Source organism: Amblyomma americanum, chromosome 6 (genome assembly GCF_052857255.1).
Source record: "Amblyomma americanum isolate KBUSLIRL-KWMA chromosome 6, ASM5285725v1, whole genome shotgun sequence".
Lineage (NCBI taxonomy): Eukaryota > Metazoa > Arthropoda > Arachnida > Ixodida > Ixodidae > Amblyomma > Amblyomma americanum.
Genome location: NC_135502.1, coordinates 81,955,371 through 81,977,457, shown reverse-complemented (window position 1 = coordinate 81,977,457; position 22,087 = coordinate 81,955,371). Strand labels below are relative to the sequence as shown.

Genomic DNA, 22,087 nt, shown 5'->3' with positions numbered 1-22,087 from the left:
CGTCAGGAGTCCCGATTTGGTGATGGGGCTTGGAAGCACCTGGGATGGCGGAAGCGGCTGGGGCGAGGGACAGCGGAGCCTGCATCCGGCAGCCCAGCTGGAATGAGCGGCCGGCCCAGGTCTGGTATCACGGGAAACTCTGGCGAGGCCCATGTCTGGTATCCGGGCAGCTTGGTGAGGCCCTCGTCTCGAGCCCCTCAAAGGTTGGAGAGGCCTCAGTTCTAGAACCACGAGTAGCTTCTCTTCTCCCCGAGTCCCGTGTTGTTTTTGTCGTTGATGTTGCATTAGAAGCGAAGGCACATACACACAGTGGGAATTTGGCCAGGGTTTGTTGCGAATTTCAACGGGGGAAAAAGTCATCCAGGCTTATCTCTGTCGGCTCATAAACAAAAATTGAAGAGATTGAGAAAACGAATAACGAATTTTGAAAGATTTTAAGAAGATTGGAATGAAAGCCTAGTAAAGAAAGTGTTGAAGTTTAAAAAATTAGTTTAAAAACAATATTAAAGAAGTAATTAAAATATGAGAGAAAACTAAAAGGAAAGAAGATTTAACACAAAATTCCGATTCTCGATAACATGCCTGTGACGAAGGTCGCATATTAGCCTAAGGCCATGCCTTTTGACGGTTACACCGAAGGAGAGGAGGACGGGAAGAGTAAAGGGCGGCACTAATTGAGCAGGGGGAATTTGCACATACCGAATTCTCTGCCGTGCAAACCACCGGCAGGAAAGGATGAAATGGTCTAAGGTTTCAACGTCCCCAGGTGACGCACATAGATTCCACAGCATGAACCAGGAACGGAATACAGAAAGATTGAGACGAGGAATCTTGCAGCGCAGCATCGTCATGGAAACCTCATATCGCCTTGAAGCACATGAAAGAACGTTCCATGGGAATGTTAGGAGTTCATAGTCCGCCGTAGTAAGGATGGGCTCATGGCTCACTGTCTGGTGTATTTGGAAACGCTTCTAACGCGACGAGGTCAGCATGCAGGGTAAGGTTTGGAACGACGTTGGCAACAGGCCCATAACTCCAATATATAATAACTCCAAAATAGTGCGTGGGAAGAAATGCCTAGTGCTGCTTTTTTCACTAGGACGGTTGAGAGGCATCTTTAAAAAAATGGCTGTGGTTTGGTTTGCTTTGTGGGGTTTAACGTCTCAAGGCTAAGCAGGCTATGAGAGACGCCGTAGTGAAGGGTTCCGGAAATTTCGACCACCTGGGGTTCTTTAACGTGAACTGACATCGCACAGTACACGGGCCTCTAGAATTTCGCCTTCATCGAAATTCGACCACCGCGGTCGGGATTGAGCCCGCGTCTTTCAGGCCAGCAGCCGAGCGCCATAACCACTCGGCCACCGCGGCGGCTAAAATGGTTGTGGTTTAGCCCTGGTTAAACGTGGAGTGAGGCGATAGCTATAGCTCATAGTCAGTCTTTCGCCGCTGCGTTTCGCTGGCCTCGTTCCTTCTTCATCTTCGTCCCTGGACGTGGATTCACTATCTCCCTCGCCACTCCTCCCGCACTTGGTTTCGCCGGCGCGCCGGGCCGCCGGCAGCTGCCGAGCACCACGTGACCAGCCACGGCGCAGCCACACTGAAGGCTCGAAATGCTAGTGCAGCATGTCATTTCTGCTGAAGGACGAATCACAACATACAAACGTAACAACTGTTTAATCGATTAGCAATGGCAGCGGAGAGAATACCAACGCTTCGCAAGTCTCGGTAGCAGAAGGAAGAAAGCAACTCTTCGCAGCCGGGATTGTAGCGTAAGCTACACTCGCTGAGGTTGACCAGTTTCGCATGCATCCTGTGGAGCCGTGCTCCGCATGCGCGAGGAGCAGTGACGTCACTAAGGTGAATAAAAAAAGCCCCGTGTCGAAGCTGGGAATCGAACCAGGGCCTTTGTCGTTACAGGCGGAGACGCTGCCACTCCGCCACGACGGCTTTTTTTTTTTTACATGATAATAGTGCCGAAAACAGAAGCCTAAACACACGCCACAAAATACCAGGCCACCTTACCCCTGCATGAACCCTCCTTCCAAAACATCAAAAGTTTGGGAGGCACACACATGCATCCGGATAGGGGAGCCAGCTAGGCGGCTGTTGCTGGGCAGCATATACTCCCCGCACCAAAGCGCATTTTTCACGAAACAAATATTTCGACGACCATGGTGATTCGGCGTGGCGGTCCATCATGCGGCGCTTCCAGAGACTAAGTAGTCCCAGAATCATAAATAGACATATGGCACAGGACCGTTGTTCTCCGCGGGCAAAAAGGAATACTGTGGAGTGTGATGTCAATGTCCTTCTTAATTGTTCGCTGTAAAATGTCCCAGAAGAAGATAGCATCAATGCACAGAACAAAACGATTGTCAGTTGTCTCTGGTGTATTGCACAGGCGAGAATTCACCGTCCATGGCGCAAGCATCTCCTTAGCATGAAGCCATGCCTTCAGAGGCAGCGTTGACGTGTGCAGCTTAAAAAATAATGTTTTCGCGGCAGAAGAAATGCACATTCGCCTGACACGTTTTAAAACACTGGCCTCAAGGAACTCTAGGAAAGGTTGCCGATACAACGGTACAAGGAACAAATACTCTGTAAGTGCCTGAGTCATCTGCCTTCTGGAGAGGCTGTACAGGTAGTCTAAAGAAAAGCGCAGAGTGAGTAAATGGAAATTATCAGCAACTTCCTTAAGGAATCCCCATAAAGGCCCCCTCCCCGAGCGTGTCCAGTCGGTGCAAATAGGAAAGGCAAATGGGCACTGAGACGCCTAATAAGCACAGCTACTAAAAAAGGGTGGTTTGACGATTTGAAAAAGAAAAAAAAACGCGAGACAAGTTGATGCACGAATAAGTGAACAAGGCCGATTCCACAAGACTCTAGATTAAGGAATAGGTTATCGCGACGCGTTAGTTCCCATTGGGAACGTCATACGATTGTAGCAAATATTCTGTGCATCACCTGCACTTTCTTCCTCGCACAGTGGAGAACATGCAACACATATGGAAGTTTTGCAAATAAATAAATGTTGCAGACTTGAGCCCGAGCAAACACTGATAGTTCCCTACACATCCAAGCCTGGGTTTGTCGTCTCATGGAAACTGTGAATCCCTGTAGGCGCCACTGTTGGGAATTTGGTGAAGAGGAACCTCTATGTAGTGAAGGGGCCCGCAGACCCAGCTTATGCCACCATAATGACTTGGCCTTGTACACCAATGGCCTAACCAAAACCCCTTGGGCTTATCTAGAAGAAGAGCTGCACCTGATACCTCGCAAAACTGTTCAGTCAAATGCAATGCCTCAACCACACTCTTTTTGTCAGAACAAAAGAGGGCGAAATCACTTGCATGGGCTAAAATCTTAATTTCACACTGCGCCAAGGAGAAACCACGGATAGATGTGCAGGTAATAATACTGAGGCAAATGGATTCAAGATATAGGGCAAACAACAAAAGCGATAAGGGACAGCATTGACGAACAGATCCTTTCAATGGAATAGGTTTGGTTAGCTCTTGGTTAACGATTAGCCTTGTATAGGACTTCTTATAACACAGTCTTAAGCCCGTAAGCAAAACATCTCCAATATTTTCATGCTCTAAGGCCGCAAACAAGAAATCGTGGCAAACTTTATCAAAGGCCTTGGCAAGGTAAATCTGAATTAGAGCTACTTGCCTGATCTCATCTGATGCTGTCTCCACTGCTGAACGTACAATATAACTATGGGTTTGGATGCTGTGGCCTCTTACACCGCAGACCTGATGCATGCTTATTAAGTGGGCGACAAGTAGCTGCAGACCATGACAAAGAATCTTTGCAAAAAGTTTGTATTCTACATTACAGAGAAAAATTGGCCTATATCTCTCAACTGTTTTCAACCTATTTGAATATGTGCTATTTGGAATTAATCAGTATGCCCAGAATAGAAAGTGGGAGGCAAAAAACCAACATCGTAAGAAGCCTGGAAAACCTCCATCATTCCATCAAGATAGGCGCTAGGCAAACGAAAAATGTTTTATAGAACTCGCTAGTAGTGCCATCTGGCCCAGGAGATTTCTGAGCCGTCAGATCAGAAATGGCACATTTGATTTCGTCCAAAGTGATGGGCTCCTCCACTACAGCTCGCTGCTGATCGTCAAGTCGAGGCAAGGCTTCGAATAAGTGACTGTAATCTGATGTCACGTTTATGCCCGCACAAACACCAAACAGCTTCCGATAAGAGTCAAAGAAAGCCTCAATAATACCAGGACCATTGTTGTATGGTCCACCATACTGAATTTCCAATATTTCTTTAGCTAGATCAGTCTGCCTTTCATCACTCAGGGCCGGACGAGATGGTTGCTCATCCAGAAATCTACGGGTCCTAGACCTTATCAAGGCCCCTTTGTATCTTGCGGTTTCAAAGTGCTGATGCTCTGCTTTTACTGAAGTGATATCTTCTACATAGACACGTGGGCTAATCCTCTCTAAGTCATGTAGCTCAGCTAAAGTACGGCCGAGCTCTCGAACGTGATGTCTCCTCAAAAACTCGATTCTTGTGGTGGTTCCAATAGCAATGTTTTTGTTTCTTCTTTAAATAAGTCCCATTTTTGCAAAACTGAGAGATCACCATGTGACCACGTGTCCTTAAAGCAATTAGATACAGCACGTTTGAAGATTTCATCTGAGAGCAGGCAGCTATTCAGCTTCAACTGCTCCCATCGAGGATGGAGTATGCGCCGACTGTACCTCCCGTTCTGAATAGACACCATGCAGTGATCACTGAAGAATATGGGTCGCACCCAGTAACCAAAAACGCTGGATAACATGTCTGCTGAAACGTAAATCCTGTCATGCCGAGCACTAGAGGAGCACTGAAAATGAGTGAAATGCATGTTATGTCCCTTATCTTGCCCAACATCCACCACGTTGTATTCGCATGCCAAAATCAGTGAGTAAAGCAGCACTAGGGCTATATCGCTTACTTAGCACTGCTCGGTCTTCATCCCTACAAACACAATTGAAATCACCTAACAGCATAACTTCACGTTCCGTGGACAATTCGTCTACCAATGACAGGAAAAATAGTCTATTACTCTGCTTTACGGGGGCATAAACACAAACAATTCGTCACTGTACACCCGAAATTGCGAGGTCATAGCAGATAAGTCGTCCGCCATCATCTGTGCTATACGACGTGGCAGTGATCCCCAGTGTGTTGGCCAGGAATAGCATGCACCCACCTGATAAGCCTCTCGAGTGACTAACGATAACATTGAATATTGAGAAAAAAGGCTCGACAGCAGCTGCAGTCTCCTCATCAGAGGACGGCTTGGTTTCCTGGATGGCTGCCACACTCACACCCCATTTGTTTAAACGCTGCCGTAACTGATGTTGCCTTCGACGATTACGCACACTCCTAATGTTAAGGATAGCAACCTGAAATGCTGCGTCGCCCGCCATTGTTGGTGCTTGTCTTTTTAAAGGGCATACCCTGTACAAGGGCGGCCGGCCTGCAAATCGGTTTTCAGGTGACCCTTCCCAATGCCACCACACCAGGTGCCTTCCGCACATCGCCGTCGACACACACCTCATCATCTGCAAGACGCTTCAAAGGTGCGCTGTTGTCCATCGCCTATTCTGAGACCGTCAAGGCTTCGGCCCATGAAGCCGAGTGGGCCACGCCACTCGCAACCACGCTGACAGCCGACGGAGCACCGAACACACTAGAAGCTGACACTTCAGGCGACACACTGCTGCACTTCGGCGACGAAGGGGCATCGGCGGCACAGAAGGCATGTGGCACATTCACTGGCTGAAGCGCCCCCACTAACTCTACAGCAGGGGCGTTCTGCTCTCGTGATCGTTGGATGACAGGTGGCTCCTGAGCAGCAAGCACATGACTCAAAGTAGCAGACACGGGCAGACCCGGGTCCGGTGGCTTTGGGTCTAGGAACGGCGATTCCTGTTTGTTCGTACTTGCAGGCGGACCCTTGCCGTTGTTTGGGCCATAAGCCTTTGGTCCATCTTCAGTTTGGAGCTCATGACTCGTTTCAGCCTACGCTTCCACAACATCCGACACATCTATAATGTGCTCTGACATCACTTCAGCCTCATGTGCCCAGTTGCCTTGGCGTAACCTGTCAGCATAAATCAAAACACAATTGTCTACTGTGTGCCCAAAGCGTCGGCACTGGGTACATCAAGGCGTACGACAGTGACGCCGTACATAGCCCACACGGTTACAACGAAACACAGCGGAGGCCTGCCTGGGATCACAACTAAACCTTGTACCCTGAAAACGTTGAGCCTTTGAGGTACTGTACTTGCTGACACTCCGTCCTTGAGCGTGAGCGACATTTCACTGTTCGTTGTTTCCATGTGCTCCATTCCGGGGCACCGCCACGTCTCACGCTCGATAGTTTGTACAATCACAAAAGGCTCCAAAGCTTCCACAATCCTTCGGTGCTCCATATAGTGCGAGAGCCAAAGAAGCTTAAGCTTCAAGTTTTTGGTGTCCGGGTCGAACACAATACAATTTAGACCTTTGACGTGGAACTTTTTTCTGTCAATATGTTTCCGTTTTGAGGAAGTGCTCTCGCAGGAAACCATCGAAACGTGGCTCATTTGAACTGGCCAATACATAGATTCTCACGGAGGTCCACAATCTGCGCAAGCGCGTCTCAGAAGTCGGGAGCACGGTATGGGCGACCCTTGAGGTCAGCATGCAGAAAGACTGTGTTGAGGACAACATTACCGGAAGGTAGTCGAGGGGAGGGAACTTTGTACGTGTCCGTGGCAACTTCAGATGTCGGGAGACCTCGGCCAATGGCCGATGCGCTGTTTTCAGCTAGAAGCATTGTAGCATTGTAACGCACAGCCGTTCGGAACGACTTCCTCTTCCTTTTCCCCTCTGCCACGACGGCTTATTTATTTTTTGCGCCTTTATTCACAGTTAAACATCGAGCCGCCCGCCACGACGGCTTGATGTTCAACCGTGAATAAAGGCGCAAAATATATAAGCGCAAGGTATCCGACAGGAAGTTTAATATGGAGGGAATCGAGCGTGCTCTAAAGAAAGGAAGCAGCCTAAAAGCGGTGAAGAGGAAAAGAGGCATAGGGTTGTTTACCAAGGTAAAGAATAATAAGAAGAAAAACCAGATTTATTCGTTAAGAGACAAGGAAGGCAATGCCATTCGCAATATAGATAAGATAGCTAATGCAGCCGAAGTAGCCGAATGGGGTGGAGCGCATATGGCAGGTTTTCAGATCATGAATAGCAGGTTACCATTATCCCTCAAGAGAAAAGCGTACAACAGCTGTATCCTACCGGTACTCGCCAGCGGGGCAGAAACGCCGAGGCTCGAAAAGGGTTCAGCTTAAGTTAAGGACAGCACAGCGAGCCATGGAAAGGAAAATGATAGGTGTAACGTTAAGAGGCTCGAAGCGGGCCGAGTGGGTGAGGGAACAAACGCCTGTGAATGACATCCTAGTCGAAATCGAGAGGAAGAAATGCGCTTGGGGAAGGCATGTACTGCGAACGCCGGATAACCGCTGGTCCTCAAGGGTAACGGAGTGATTCCAAGAGAAGGCAACCATAGCTGGGGGCGGCAGAAGGTCAGGTGGGCGGATGAGATTAGGAAGTTTGCAGGCATAGGGTGGGCGCATCTGGCAAAGGACAGGGTAAATTGGAGAGACATGGAGAGTGTTAATTGGAGAGAGACGCAGTTCACTGAAGCCGGCAATTTTTTCACTGTTTCGGCTTCCTTGAATGTGACGGCCCATATATGGCTCATGCTATACGCCCCCAGGGCGAGAACATCCGGGAGCAACGAATGCTGAGATAACGCGTCCCGGAAATCTTCCACGCGATATGGGCGGGCCGTGATATCCGCGTCCAAAAAAAAAAACTGCATTCAGAACGTACCGCCCTGTAGGCAGCGCTGGTAAAACAACCTGATACGTACTTCCTTGTTCAGAAGCCCTGTTACCGCGGCCAGACACGGCCGTTGAAGCTGCTTCACCAGAGCCCTGCATCCTGCGTCCGTTCACTGGCGTGGTTGGAAGCACAATCCTCTGCCACTGAGCTATAGCGGCGCTTCTTACAGCTACCCCCTCCGAAGCAAGCATAAGAGGAAGTACTCGCGCCTCTCGCAGCGTCGTGACTATGGATGTCTCTCACATCGCATTAACTGGTGTACTCATGTTTACCAAACCAAGGAAAAAAAATGTTGAAAGACATCAGCCATCAGTGAGGATCGAACTCACGGCCGCTGGTTTACAAGACCAGCACTCTGCCACTGAGCTATAGCTTTTTTTTATGCCCCCTTTTTTTATTTATTGCCTGACTTCGGAAAGAACCACATTACACAAATACACTTATACGGCACAATGAACAATACTTAACACTATCCGCCTGGTGGGTTGTGGCTTCGTCATATTAAAACTTTCTAAGCGCCACCAATGGCTCCTCTCTTTCGAGCCAAATCAGGAATTTCACGAGCGAGTTTCTGAATTTCATTATACTTATGTATACACTCATGAAAATAGATCCGTGCTGGCCGTGCATCAGGATCGCAATGATATCCTTCCATTCTGGAACGCCAAATACAAAGGAGGCCCACCAGCAATATAAGGTCGAATTGTGTCCAATCCTCACTATCTACAGGAAAGTACGGAATTGCGTGAGAGTCTATGCGAAAATTCCTTTTTAAAGTCCTTTGCAAGGTCTCCCAGAAGAATACCCTTTCCCAAAAATGAAAAAAAAAGTTGTCTACTGTTTCCGGTTGTTTACAAATTAAACAATGTCATCCCCAAGGTGAAAATAAATGCTTCCCCTCCAAAAATGTCTTTACTGGTAGTGTTCCAAGATGTAGCTTAAAGAAGAATGTTTTTGCACTTGGCGGCACTTGCATCGCCTTCACACGCTTAAGTACGTCGCGTCCCAGGCCTCCACTGTATACGGCCCTGTGCACAGGTTGTGGAAGAACTACATCGTATAAATCCCTATACAACCTCTTCCTGCTAACAGAAGACAAATACTCATATGAAAACCGAACAGATAGGAATGGAACATTCGCGACAACCTCTAAAGTAAGCAAAAATACGTCCCGATAAACTTTCGGTTCAGACAACAAAATCCGGCAGTACATTTCCAAGCCTTAATTGGCACACAGTGCGCAAAAACGGATCACTTACATCACGCACAAAAAAAATCTGCTTACGATCTGCCGTAGAAATAAGTGCCCCAGACTCAGTCCACCGTCCTTGACCCGCATAAACAAATTCGTCCGGCTGCATCGTTCCCAGCCTGCAGCCCATACAAAAACGGCAAAGATCCGGTGCAATCTCTGTACGTTCATCCTTGCACAATGCAATACTTGCATCACATACCACAACCTAGATATAAAAACAGATTACACACTGTGGCCCTTGCGAAATTGACAGATGTTGCCATTTCCACCTCTCCACCTTTTCAGGCGTCGCATGCGTCTTTTCTCTCCAGTACGGTTCGCTATCGCGATAACCGTCTAGTGGGACGCCCAAGTACTTTACTGGGGTCCTCATCCAGGACATGTTTGAATAATGGTCGGGTTTCGTTGACCATTCGCTGTGCCAAAGCCCCAGGGACTTTGACCAATTCACTTTACTGCCAGTGACTGGTGAATTCTTTTACACATATGCCACGGCCTCGGTTACACCTTCCCGATTCACTGTGAACACTGCGACATCATCCGCATAGGCCAGCAGCTTAACTTTTGCCGCTTGAAGCTGGAAGCCACGAATTTTTTCATTTTGCATGATATTCAAACACAATGCTTCGATGTAAATGCAGAATAGAAGGGGGCTAAGGGGACAACGCTGGCGCACCGAGCGCTGCAGGACGATGGGGGCCCCCAAACTCTTATTTACAATTAATCTTGTCGTGCAGCTCTGGTACGCCAAGGCCACTTCCTCGCGAATAATGGACCCAGCATTTACATGGTCGAGTATGCAGAACAGGATTTCATGTGAAACAAACTCAAATGCTTTCTCAAGATCTAGCTGAAGTATTGCTACACCGCTATTTGTATGATCACAACATTCAAGCACACACCTCGCTCTATGAATATTGGTAACAATGGAGCGCCCTTTGATCCCACACGTCTGGTGAGGTCTGACTATATCTTGAATAACTGACTGTAGTCTACGGGCTAAAATCTTCAAGAAAACTTTATAATCTACGTTTCTGAGTGCGATGGGTCGATATGCTGTTACCTGTTGTAACTTTTCTGCTTCATCATAGTTAGGAATTAACACTGTGTGGGATTTACCGTAAGACGGAGGGAATTCATTTACTTTGTAGGCTTCATTATACACTGCTCTCAGTACTGGCACTATTTCGTGTTTATATGCTTTGTAAAAAGCCGCACTTAATCCATCAGGTCCAGTTGATTTTCCAACGTTCAAATTTTCTATCGCATGCTCGACTTCTGACGCAGTTATCGACAGCTCCAACCTTTCTTTCTGTTCGTCATCTAATCGCGGTAAAGCGCCAAGAAACTTTTCCTTGAATGCGCTCACATCCACTTCTTGCTTTGCAAACAGCACCTGATAATATTCAAGAAATGCCTGCTGGATATGACTGCTTTCTCCAGATAACGCCCCACCCAAATCAACCTTTTCAATTTGGTTTCGCTGAGCATGCGTTTTTTCCATTCCTAGCGCTCGTTTTGACGGTGTCTCCCCAGCTGCTACATATTGCGACCTAGCCCGCACAAGCGCACGATGATAGCGTTCTTCTTCGAAGAGTTCAATCATGTTTTATTTTTCTAATGTCGTGCATTCACTTTCCAGGCTCTTCGATTTCTTTTTCCAGAAGTCTAGCCAGTAAAGATCTGAAGTTTTCTTCCTCACGCTTCTCGTCTTGTCGTATACAGCTTGACCTTTCGATCGCTGCTATCTTTATTTGCTGTTTGAAAAGTTCCCACTGCTGCCATACGTTCAGTTCCCCGCTCATCTCTAATTTGCCGATTTCTTCATTTACTTTCCTGCTAAAGATGCCGTCTGTAATGATCTTATCATTTAATATCCACATCTCCCAACCAGCGCTCTGCCACAGAGCTATAGCGGCGCTTCTTATAGCTACCCCCTCCGGAGCTAGCATACGAGGAAGTACTCGCGCCTGTCGCAGCGTCGTGTCTATGGATGTCTATCTCGTCGCATTAACTAGTATACTCATTTTTACCCAACAGAATAAAAAAATGCTGAAAGACATCAGCCGGCAGTGAGGATCGAACTCACGACCGCTGGTTTACAAGACCAGCGCTCTGCCACTGAGCCATAGCGGCGCTTCTTGCAGCTACCCCCTCCGGAGCTAGCATACGAGGAAGTACTCGCGCCTGTCGCAGCGTCGTGTCAATCGATGTCTATCTCATCGCATTAACTAGTATACTCATTTTTACCTAACAGAATAAAAAAATGTTGAAAGACATCAGCCGGCAGTGAGGATCGAACTCACGACCGCTGGTTTACAAGACCAGCGCTCTGCCACTGAGCCATAGCGGCGCTTCTTGCAGCTACCCCCTCCGGAGCTAGCATACGAGGAAGTACTCGCGCCTGTCGCAGCGTCGTGTCAATCGATGTCTATCTCATCGCATTAACTAGTATACTCATTTTTACCTAACAGAATAAAAAAAATGTTGAAAGACATCAGCCGGCAGTGAGGATCGAACTCACGACCGCTGGTTTACAAGACCAGCGCTCTGTCACTGAGCTATAACGGCGCTTCTTACAGGTACCCCCTCCGGAGCTAGCATACGAGGAAGTACTCGCGCCTGTCGCAGCGTCGTGTCAATCGATGTCTATCTCATCGCATTAACTATTATACTCATTCTACTTCCGGCCACCGAGCGTGACGGACGCAGGATCATGAGCTCCGGCGGAGCGGCGACAGCGGCCCTTGCTGGCCGCGGAAACAGGATCGAGGGAAACGACGATACTGATTATCAGGTGATCTTGCCACAGCTGCCTACCGGACGTGTGGTTTTAAACACACTTTTTCTGCACGGTGATGTTCGTGTTAGGCCCTTTCGGGCCGAGGATTTTCGTGATGCGCTGGCCCAGGCTTGTACGCTCCCTGACGCTGTGGCTTTGGGGGCGTACCAAATCAACCACGTTTGGGCTGTGACTTTCAAGGCCGCTGAAGGATCCAAGAGGCTTCTCGCTTTCAAGGAACTGAAAGTGAAAGGACGGCGATGTCCTATTATCGATCCGGAAGACCAACAAGTCAAGCTACGGCTCCACTGGATGCTGGAAGGCGTGGCCGACGAGGACATCCGGACGGCTTTTGCTGCGTTCGGGAAGGTAACCGAAGTTACACGGGAACGGTGGCGCGTCCAAGGCGTCCACGACAAGGGATCTACAACACGAACTGTGCTCCTAAAACTGAAACCTGGTTTGAAGGTGGACGATCTGCCTCACCAGATACGTGTCGCCGGGGAGTTGGCACTTGTTTTGGCGCCGGGGCGACCGATGCAGTGCTTGGGCTGTAATGGCACGGGCCACGTTCGGCTAGAGTGTAAAGTGCCCCGGTGTTCGAAATGCTGGCGTTACGGCCACGCCAACAGCGACTGCGTCCGCACATACGCAGTGGCAACCGGGCTGGCAATGGGGGTCGACACGACGGAGCACATTATGGACGTCGCCGAGACAGAAGAGGCGGCAAAGGGAACCGACGTGACGACGAAACCGGCGGTGACGGAAACACGGCCAGCGGCGGTGGGAAGGAACCGGGGATGGTAATTCCTGCTGGGACAAATGAAGGGTCGTCCAGCGACGGGACCAGCCATCCGGCTAAATATGTCCACCAACGAACCGACCAGCGAGGAACAGATGGACCAGAGCGGCGCCCGTGTGACGACCGTTGTCGCCCCAGTCAAGCGACCTCACGACCTGACCGACAACGAAGGGGACAAGCCCGCAGCTGGCGCCGTTGAGGATCCGCCAGCAAAAACAGCCCAGTCAAGGTGATCAACACTCAGGCCAACGCACAACCTTGCGGCAGGCAAGCGGGTCGCCGAGAAGGCGCCTCCACTGCCTCCGCAGCAAAACCAGGCATCCGCTCCTGACGGCTCCGGTGGTGGCAACGGTGTCTAGCTTCGTGCTAGACGTGAAAGGTGAGCACAGTGCTCTCGGCGTCTTCACACGTTTTAAATATGGCTTCTGCAACCTCCTTGACTTTAAACAACGCTCAATGTCAGAGGTTTTGCCGCTAAGAGGAAGCAGAGCCAAGTGCACCTCATGTTAACAGGTCATAATATCGATCTGCTTGCTATTCAGGAAACGAAAGTGGAAGGGGAACAAGGCGCCGAGAGCATTGTGCACTGTTTTACGTTAAGATTCTATGCTGTCGTGAGCCATGCCATAGGCACATCTGCCGGATGCATTGTGTTTATAAAAAAACTGCCTAGCCTCGAGGTGCAGGCGTACACATCGTGCCCTTCGGGTCGTTGTGTAGTAGTGGATTTTGCCTTCGCCTGCTCTGAATGGCGACTAATTTGCGTTTACGCACCTAACGTGGGCGAGGATAGGGTAGATTTTTTTTAGAGCATTCAGCGTTTCTTAAGCACAGAAAAACACCTGATATTGTTGGGAGATTTTAATTGTGTCTTGAGCGCGGCTGACAAAACCAGCCCGCGGTCCCACCGCGATGAAAGCTCAGAACTTCTCCGTCGCTTGATCGATAAGTTTGCATTGAAGGACGTGACTGAATGTGTGGTATGCAAGCTCGGCATGATGTTCACGCACTTCCAACGAAGTAGCCATGCCGGCCTTGAGAGAATATATGTATCTGTCGACCTGTCGCCAAAGTGTCACAGCTACGATGTTGTTTCTGCAACTTTCTCGGACCACTGCTTGGTCAAATGCAGTATAGGGGCGGTAAAACGTAAAAACTCTTTCCAGTGCGACCTCTGGAAATTCAACAATAAGCTTGTGACAGACGAAATTTTCACCGGGTTTGCAGCACAGGAAATTAATAAAATAACCGTTAATGGCAATCGAGCAGCTGGAGAAGAATGGGAAAGTTGCAAACAGCAGATAAAAGTGTATGCCATAGAAAGGGCCAGCTGCATACGTTTTCAACAATTGTTAAGGGAGGCACATTTGAAGTTCTTACTGGACAAGCTATTAGCTCAGGAATGCAAGGCACCGGGTGTTTTCAGTGAAGACGTCAGAAAAACCAAATAAAAGCTAGAAACGTTAGAGGAAGAGCGATATCGCGGCGCACTTGTGCGCGCGAGAGCTCAGCAATTCGCCGCGAGTGAAACACCCACAAAAACGCGCTTGGAATGGAAAGGCCGCACGCTCGGCGAAACCACGTCGCTGAAATTCAATGGGGCGGTGCCACTGCATCTGACGATGACAGCATTGCAAAGGCTTTTTTTTTATTACTATCAAGCGCTTTTCGCTTCGAGGCATGTTGACATGGGAAGATTTAAGGAGATATTTTTAGGGGTCATGCCACGTATTGATGACGCAAACAGAATAAGATTAGAGCTGCCAATTAGCGAACAAGAAGTGGAACAGGCTATTGATAAATTAAACACACGAAAGTCGCCGGGGCCTGACGGCCTGAGCGCGGATTTTTATAAAGCTTTCAAGAACGAACTAGCACTGCTCCTCTCAGTGGTATTTAATGAAGCGTATGTGTTGTATGCTCTGCCTACATCATATGTATCCTCGCATACTGTGCTCATACCAAAAACCGATCAAACAGAAAAACTCAGACAGGTAACATCGTACAGGCCCATAGCCCTCACAAATGTCGACTACAAAATTTATATGAAGGTTCTTGCAGGCAGGCTACAGACCGTAATGCATAAAATAATCGGACCTCACCAAACATGTGGGATCAAGGGGCGTTCCATTGTTGAGAATATTCACAAGGCTAGGTGCGTGCTTGAGTGTTGTGACGCAATATATGCTCGGGTCGCAGTTCTTCAGATTGACCTTGAGAAGGCGTTTGACTGTGTGGCGCACGAATTGCTGCTTTGCATTCTACATTACATTAACGTTGGTTCTGTTATCAGACAGGGTGTGGCCATGGCTTACCGTAACTGCACTACGAGGTTAATAGTAAACAAGACCTTGGGGGCCCCCATTAGTGTGCAGAGATCGGTACGCCAGGGCTGTTCCCTCAGCCCCCTGCTGTTTTGTATTTCTACAGAAACCCTCTGCCTAAACATTATAGCAAACGAGGCTATTCATGGTTTCCGTGTACAGGAATAAGAAGTGAAGCTCTTAGCATACGCAGATGACGTTGCTGTTTTCTGCGTTAACCAAGATAGCATAAACAGGACAATCGAAGCAGTAAACGGTTTCAGTGAGGGCACCGGAAGTTTGGTGAATTGGGGCAAGTGCCTGGGATTCTGGCACATAGAATGGCCGTCAACTCCAGCTTTTTTCGCCACCGTTTCTTGGGTAACAACACCCGTGAAATACCTAGGTGTTCCACTCGAATTTTACAGGGACACTGAGCCCTTTTGGAAAACACAGGTTGAAGAAACGCGTGAGAAAGCCGAAAAATGGAAAAGTGCTAATTTGTCTGTATTTGCAAGAGCAACTGTGCGCAATTTATTTTTGATAAGCAAGTTCTGGTACGTGATGAAAGTACTTCACTGCTCACGATTAAATGTGCAAAAGCTGCGCCGTATTGTCGCTAACTTTATATGGGCCTCAAAATGGGAGAGGTGCAGCCGGACAAATTTGTTCAGGAGCGTCAAGATAGGAGGACTTGGTCTGGGGCACTTGTTCATACGGCAGATAGTAAACAGATTTTTGTTTCTCCGAGATGTTAAAGATCCCTTTCTTCGTACCGTATGCCAAGTAAGGCTCGGGCGTGCTGTGCCAGATTTCATTGTTGGAACGGAGACTATGACCGGAGGTATTTTTGGTTTTCTTAAAGAGGCTGTGTTTAGCGTCAGGTTTTTGACGGCGAGATTTTCAAAAAAATATTTAAGTGGTGTTCAGCGGAAAACATTGTACAAGGATGTATGTGACGTGTTATTGCCGGAACCAATGCACAGGGCAATATGCTCCGGAGGCCCAGGCAGAGATGTCTTTCTTCAAGCTTCACACTGGGACTCTGTCTGTAAAATCTTTCCAAGAAAAAAGGGGTTTTACCTACCTTCTTGATCCCACTGCCTTATATGTAAACAACCAGAAAAATCGACCACGTTTTCTTGCACTGCTGGTAAGGGGCATATTTTTGGGACGTCCTGCAAAGGACCATAAAAAAAAGAATTTTCATTGGATCCGTATGGAATCCGATTCCTGCCTACAGCAAAAGAAGATGGCATGCCGTTTGATGTAGTAAAGCTCGCGGGCCTCCATAGCATATTTCGCTCCCGAATGGCAGGCTTTCATCGTGACCCGGATGCGCGGCCTAAGCGATTGTATTTCCGTGAGACAATGCACAAGTTCATCGAGGTGCTGAAAACACAAGCATCTTTCCCTGAAAGGCTTTCAAAGCTCGAACCTTTGACAGAACTCAGGGAATTTTAAACTGACAAGGCCTGCAACTCTGGGAGCTGTAGGCTACCTTTTTGTAGTTTGGGTGTCTACCCGTGTATGCTTTTTGTTGTATTCTGTCGAAGCCTGGCAATAAAAAAAAAACCAGCGCTCTGCCACTGAGCTATAGCGGCGCTTCTTACAGCTACCCCCTCGGAGCTAGCATGCGAGGAAGCACTCGCGCCTGTCGCAGCGTCGTGTCTATCGATGTCTATCTCATCGCACTATCTAGTATACTCATTTTTACCCAACAAAAGAAAAAAGGTTGAAAGACATCAGCCGCCAGTGAGGATCGAACTCACGACCGCTGATTTACAAGAACAGCGCTCTGCCACTGAGCTATAGCGGCGCTTCTTACAAGTACCTCCTCCGGAGCTAGCATACGAGGAAGTACTCGCGCCTGTCGCAGCGTTGTGTCTATTGATGTCTATCTCATCGCATTAACTAGTATACTCATTTTTACCTAACAAAAGAAAAAAGGTTGAAAGACGTCGGCCGCCAGTGAGGATCGAACTCACGACCGCTGGTTTACAAGACCAGCGCTCTGCCACTGAACTATAGCTTTTTTTTTCTTTATTGCCGATTCTTACATGCTAAAACAAACGTAGAAATGATAAAATCAGCAGCAGCCTACTTGGCTGACACGGGAGAGGTTAAAATCTTCCTAAGACAACTAAGTCGTCCAGAACAGAGGTCCATTCGGGCGGTTCAGCTTGCGCACGATACACTTCTCTCAGGCTCACAACACTTTCAATAAAGTTTTCTCGCACCGAACGGGCATTAACATCGGTATGTCGCGCTTGCATTCGTGTCCTCCAAAGGCTGTGGAGGCCCAAGAGATGATTAAATCATATGGCACTCCTCCTTCGTTTGTGATCGGCAAAAACCTGATGCCTTATGGATTCAGGGGAAAATCTTTTTTCACGGTTCGTTGGAGGACATCCCAATGAAAAATTGGGTCCTAACATTCAAGAAACACGTGCTCTACCGTTTCAGGCTTTTTGCATAGTAGGCAGTTGGTCGTCCATGGGACGAAAATCCCCTTTTCATGCAGCCACGTCTTAACAGGAAGTGTATTACAATGTAAATTAAAGAAGATGTTTTTACGGTTGGTTTAACCGGCATTCTTTTAATTCGTTTTAAGACGTCTTGTCCTGGGCCTCCACCGTGCGGTAAACGACAAATGGGAATCGGCAGCATTGTTTCCACAAGATTCTTATACCACTCTTTTTTGGAAACATTACACAAGTACTCAAGTGAAAAACGCGTGTACAGTAGTCGAAAAGAAAGTACAACTTCTCGCATGTACCCGTTGACAGCACCGCACGTACCTTTACAGCATGAGACAACGATTTCTGGGAGGAGTCTCTGCAACCTTACTTGGATAACAGTCCGCAGAAAAGGATCCCTTTGATCTCGGAGAAAGATAAAACGCGACACATCTTGGCGCAAGAATAGGTCACGAGGCCGAGTCCTCCTTGTTTAACCGAAAAAAAAACAAATTGGTACGGCTAGTTCTCTCCCAGCTTGACGCCCAAATAAACACAGCAAACACGCGATGCATCTTTTGAATGCGGGCCCGACTCGCACACAGAACATTCATCATGTACCACATTTTCGAAACAAGGAAAAGGTTGCAGATGGAGGCGCGTGAAAACATTGATAACTGCCTCCCTTGCCATGCATCTGCTTTCTCCCTCGCCCTTGAGCATTGCTCGTTCCAACTTTCACTTGGGTCTCGATAACAGTTAAGCGGGACGCCGAGATATTGCGTTGGCAGGCAAGACCATCGCAGCCGGGAGAAGTGATCAGGCCTCGTTTCCCAGTCACCGTGCCAAAATCCAGAGCTCTTGTCCCAGTTTACCATACACCCCGTTTGCTTACAAAATTTATCAACGATACTGATCACTTCAGTAATACTGTCTCGATTGGAGCAGAATACTGCGATATCGTCCGCGTAAGCGAGGATTTTGACATGTGCCGACTGCAATCGAAAGCCCAAGATGCGGTCACTTTTGGCAATAGCTAAACATAGTGGCTCTTGGTAAGCCGCAAAGAAAAGGGGCGACAGAGGGCATCCCTGCCTTACTGACGAACGCACTGCCAGCCTATCTGTGAGGTCACCATTTAGAACAATGCGCGTGGTACAGTTTGCATATGCCATTCTGACGCCTTCTATGATAATGCGGCCAACGTTACCGTGCTCTAATATGTGAAAAAGTACATCATGCGACACGCGATCAAAGGCTTTTGCCAAATCCAGCTGCATCATAGCAATGCGGTCCCCCATCGCATCACAGCATTCCATACAGTACGTGCGACGTGTACATTCGTCGTAATGCTGCGTCCTTTAATTCCGCAAGTCTGGTGCGGTCCAACCAATTTTGTTATTACGCTCTGGAATCTCCTAGCGAGGACCTTCATGAATATTTTGTAGTCAACGTTGGTGAGGCTTATCGGGTTATAGGACCCCACCAACAATCGCTTCTCTGGGTCATCTGATTTTGGGATCAACACAATGTGCGATGTGGTGAATGACAGCGGTACATGCTCACGTTCATACTCCTCATACAGCACTCTTAGCAGTAACTGAGCGACTATGGGCTGAAATGTTTTGTAAAACTCCGCGCCCAGCCCAACAGGTCGTGGAGCTTTACCGGTCTGTAAGTCCTCAATTGCAGATTCTATTTCATTCTCAGTTATGGGTACCTCAAGCCTCTCCTTTACATCATCCTCAAGTCTTGGCAAGAACGACAGAAAGTCTGAAGTGAAAGCATCACCAATCTCTCTTACTTGGCCAAGAAGGTCGTTGAAGTACTTTTGAAATGACTTCTGGATTACATTTTCATCACATTTAATTTCAGCACCATTTCTTATCTGCCCAATTTCTTTCTGTCTAGCGTACCGCTTTTCATCTGTTAAGGCTCGCTTTGTCGGCGTTTCACCGTTCCACAGTTTTTGTGCCCTTGCGCATATAACTGCTGCTTTATACCTTTCACTGTCAAGTCTACCAAGCTGGCTTTTCACATCCTTTATATCTTTTGCATATCTCCCGGGCTCGGAGCTTTCCATGCTTAATAAAAACTGCAGTTGCTCGCGCGCTGCTTTTTCTTCTTGTTTTTCTTTGTGTCGGTTGGAGCAACTCTTTTCTATGGCTTTACTTTTTAGCCACTCTTCGAAGTCTTCCCACTGAACGGCAAAAAGACTGGGCCGCTCCTCGAGCAGCCTCTGCATTTCATTTACAACGTCTTTTAAAAATCCCTCGTCCTCCAAGAGTTTGGCACTGAATTTCCAGAGATTCCAGTTGAAGCGCCTACACCTTTCTTTCACACCGAAACTTCCTATCACAAGACAATGATCCCTAAACGCCACAGGTTCAACTTTGTAACCTGTGCAAAGGGGCACAAGTTACACAGATGCTTAAATTCTATCCAATCTGGCATGGCTATCACGTTGAAAGTGTGTGTATAGTGGTCTATTACGGCAGGTAAATATGCTGCCAATATCTTCTAAGCTGTTGTCCTTAACCAAAGCGTTTAATAATTAAGCACTCCTATCACGCACAGGCGGACGCTTCACTCGATCGGCAGCCGCACACACACAGTTGAAATCGCCCAAAACCAACAGCACTTTGTCACAAACAATGTAAGACTTCAATCTGTTAAAAAATTCTTGTCGTTCCGAGTCAACGTTCGGTGAATACACGCATATAATGCGCCAGTATAACTTCGAAAAAGAAAAGTCAACTACAAGAAGGCGTCCACTTGGACAAGAAAAAATCGACTCTACACTGATGCCTAAATTATTGCGCAGAAAAAGGGCGCACCCACCCGAGGTGCCAAAAGAATGGCAAACACAGACATTAAAGAACGCACTAAAGGTGGACACCATACGCCCAGTAAACTCCTCACTTTCAATCTTCGTCTCCTGTACAGCTGCAATGTCCAGTGCATTGTCAGCAAGAAGACGATTAAGTTGGCATTGGCGCCTACGAGCACCAAGACCCCTCACATTCAATGTTGCTATGCGCAAAGCTGTGTCAAGTTTCATCGCCATGCGTGAGGAATAGCTGACATATGATTTACAGTGCCCACCATAACAGACGAAACACTTCTAGACTCGCAGTGTGCTCTGTGCGGCGTCGCCAATCCATTAGTCCGTTTGCAGGCACCGGGAAAACCACTAGGCAGTCCTCCGCCGGCCTTTCCAGACCTTGGAACTACTTCTGCTTCGTATTTCCACCCACTACCGCGGAAAACAGGAACACACTTACACGAACACATTGCTGCGCTATGGAGGCGGCTTCCCCGCCTGCCGTGTCTCGGGCGCAAAGTTGGGCCGTGGTTTCAAAGACGAGCGCAGAACTCCCGGAGATTTCGACGGCGGCTCGTCAGCGCTTACCTGTGTCTTTTCACCGACGCTTTCCTCGTGGGAGCGCTTCCCAGCTATGTGGCCGGCAGCCCCCTGGCTGGAATCCATGGCCTCGCTGATATCCGGTCCTACGTTATCGGGATTTTCAGCAACAGCTCCCGCCGCTTCTTTCTGCGTGCTCACGGGTTCCTATTGGTAGGTCACGCTGCACTGGTACGTCCGCCGCAACTGCGGAGGACGTCTTCGCCCCTTGCTTCGTCAGGCGCGTCAACGTAGGTCCATCCCTTGTCGCTGGCTGCCCAGTTTCAAGGGCCGCGTCCTTCGCGTCCGCCTCGTCCATTAGCAGCTCAGCCGTGTCTTCACTGGTCCCGGGGCCAGCAATGCTCGCATAAGTGCGGGCACATTGGCCGTCTTCGTGGCCGAACCGTCGGCAGGTTCCGCAACGTGGGACTCGACACTCTTTTCGGATGTGGCCCGTATTGCGACAGCGTAGGCACAACGGGGGACGGCCTGGTACGACGACCAGCGCCAACTCACCTCTAACGTTCAGCTGGTGCGGCAAGTCGTCAAGCCTAACTCCGGCTTTCAATTTTAGTGTGACGAGCCTCGTTGTGGAACCCTTTTCTAGCACACCCCACACACGCCAACGCTCTGGAGCGATTTCCGTGACTTTCCCGTACGGCGCAAAGGCAGCACGTACGTCTTCGTCCGGTACGTTGTGCAGCAGCCAGTGCGCGCTTCAGTCGCACATCCTGATTGGTCGGGTCAATAACCAGGCAGCGGCTTTCTTTCACAAGCATTTCACCGACGCTCAACATCTTCGTTACGGCTTCGGAATCCTTGAGAGTGACTACCCAGACGTGGCTCATCCGATACGCCCCCAGGGCGATAACATCGGAAATCCTCGACCCGGTACGGGCGGGCTCTGATATCGGCGTGCAAAAAAACTGTATTTACAACGAACCGTCCTGTAGGCAATCCTGGCAGAACAACCTGGTAAGCATTTTCCTCATGAGTAAACCTGTTACCGCGGCCAGACATGGCCGCTGAAGCCGCTCCTACGGAGCCCGTCATCACACGTTCGTCACGCTAGGTGGCCGGAAGTAGACTCTCGTCACTGAGCTATAGCGGCGCTTCTTACAGCTACCCCCTCCGGAGCTAGCATGCGAGGAAGTACTCGCGCCTG

The 22,087-nt window shown here is 48.6% G+C and overlaps 4 non-coding genes and 1 pseudogene across 4 annotated transcripts; all 5 read right to left on the bottom strand.

Annotated features, from left to right (window-relative positions):
* Window positions 1-2: 2 nt before the first annotated feature.
* On the bottom strand, window positions 3-21,770 carry LOC144095357 (uncharacterized; annotated as a pseudogene).
* TRNAT-UGU (transfer RNA threonine (anticodon UGU)) lies at window positions 11,238-11,309 on the bottom strand. Its single transcript has one exon. It is a non-coding gene; the product is annotated as a tRNA-Thr (tRNA).
* On the bottom strand, window positions 11,455-11,526 carry TRNAT-UGU (transfer RNA threonine (anticodon UGU)). Its single transcript has one exon. It is a non-coding gene; the product is annotated as a tRNA-Thr (tRNA).
* On the bottom strand, window positions 11,673-11,744 carry TRNAT-UGU (transfer RNA threonine (anticodon UGU)). Its single transcript has one exon. It is a non-coding gene; the product is annotated as a tRNA-Thr (tRNA).
* Window positions 16,808-16,879, bottom strand: TRNAT-UGU (transfer RNA threonine (anticodon UGU)). Its single transcript has one exon. It is a non-coding gene; the product is annotated as a tRNA-Thr (tRNA).
* Window positions 21,771-22,087: the final 317 nt, after the last annotated feature.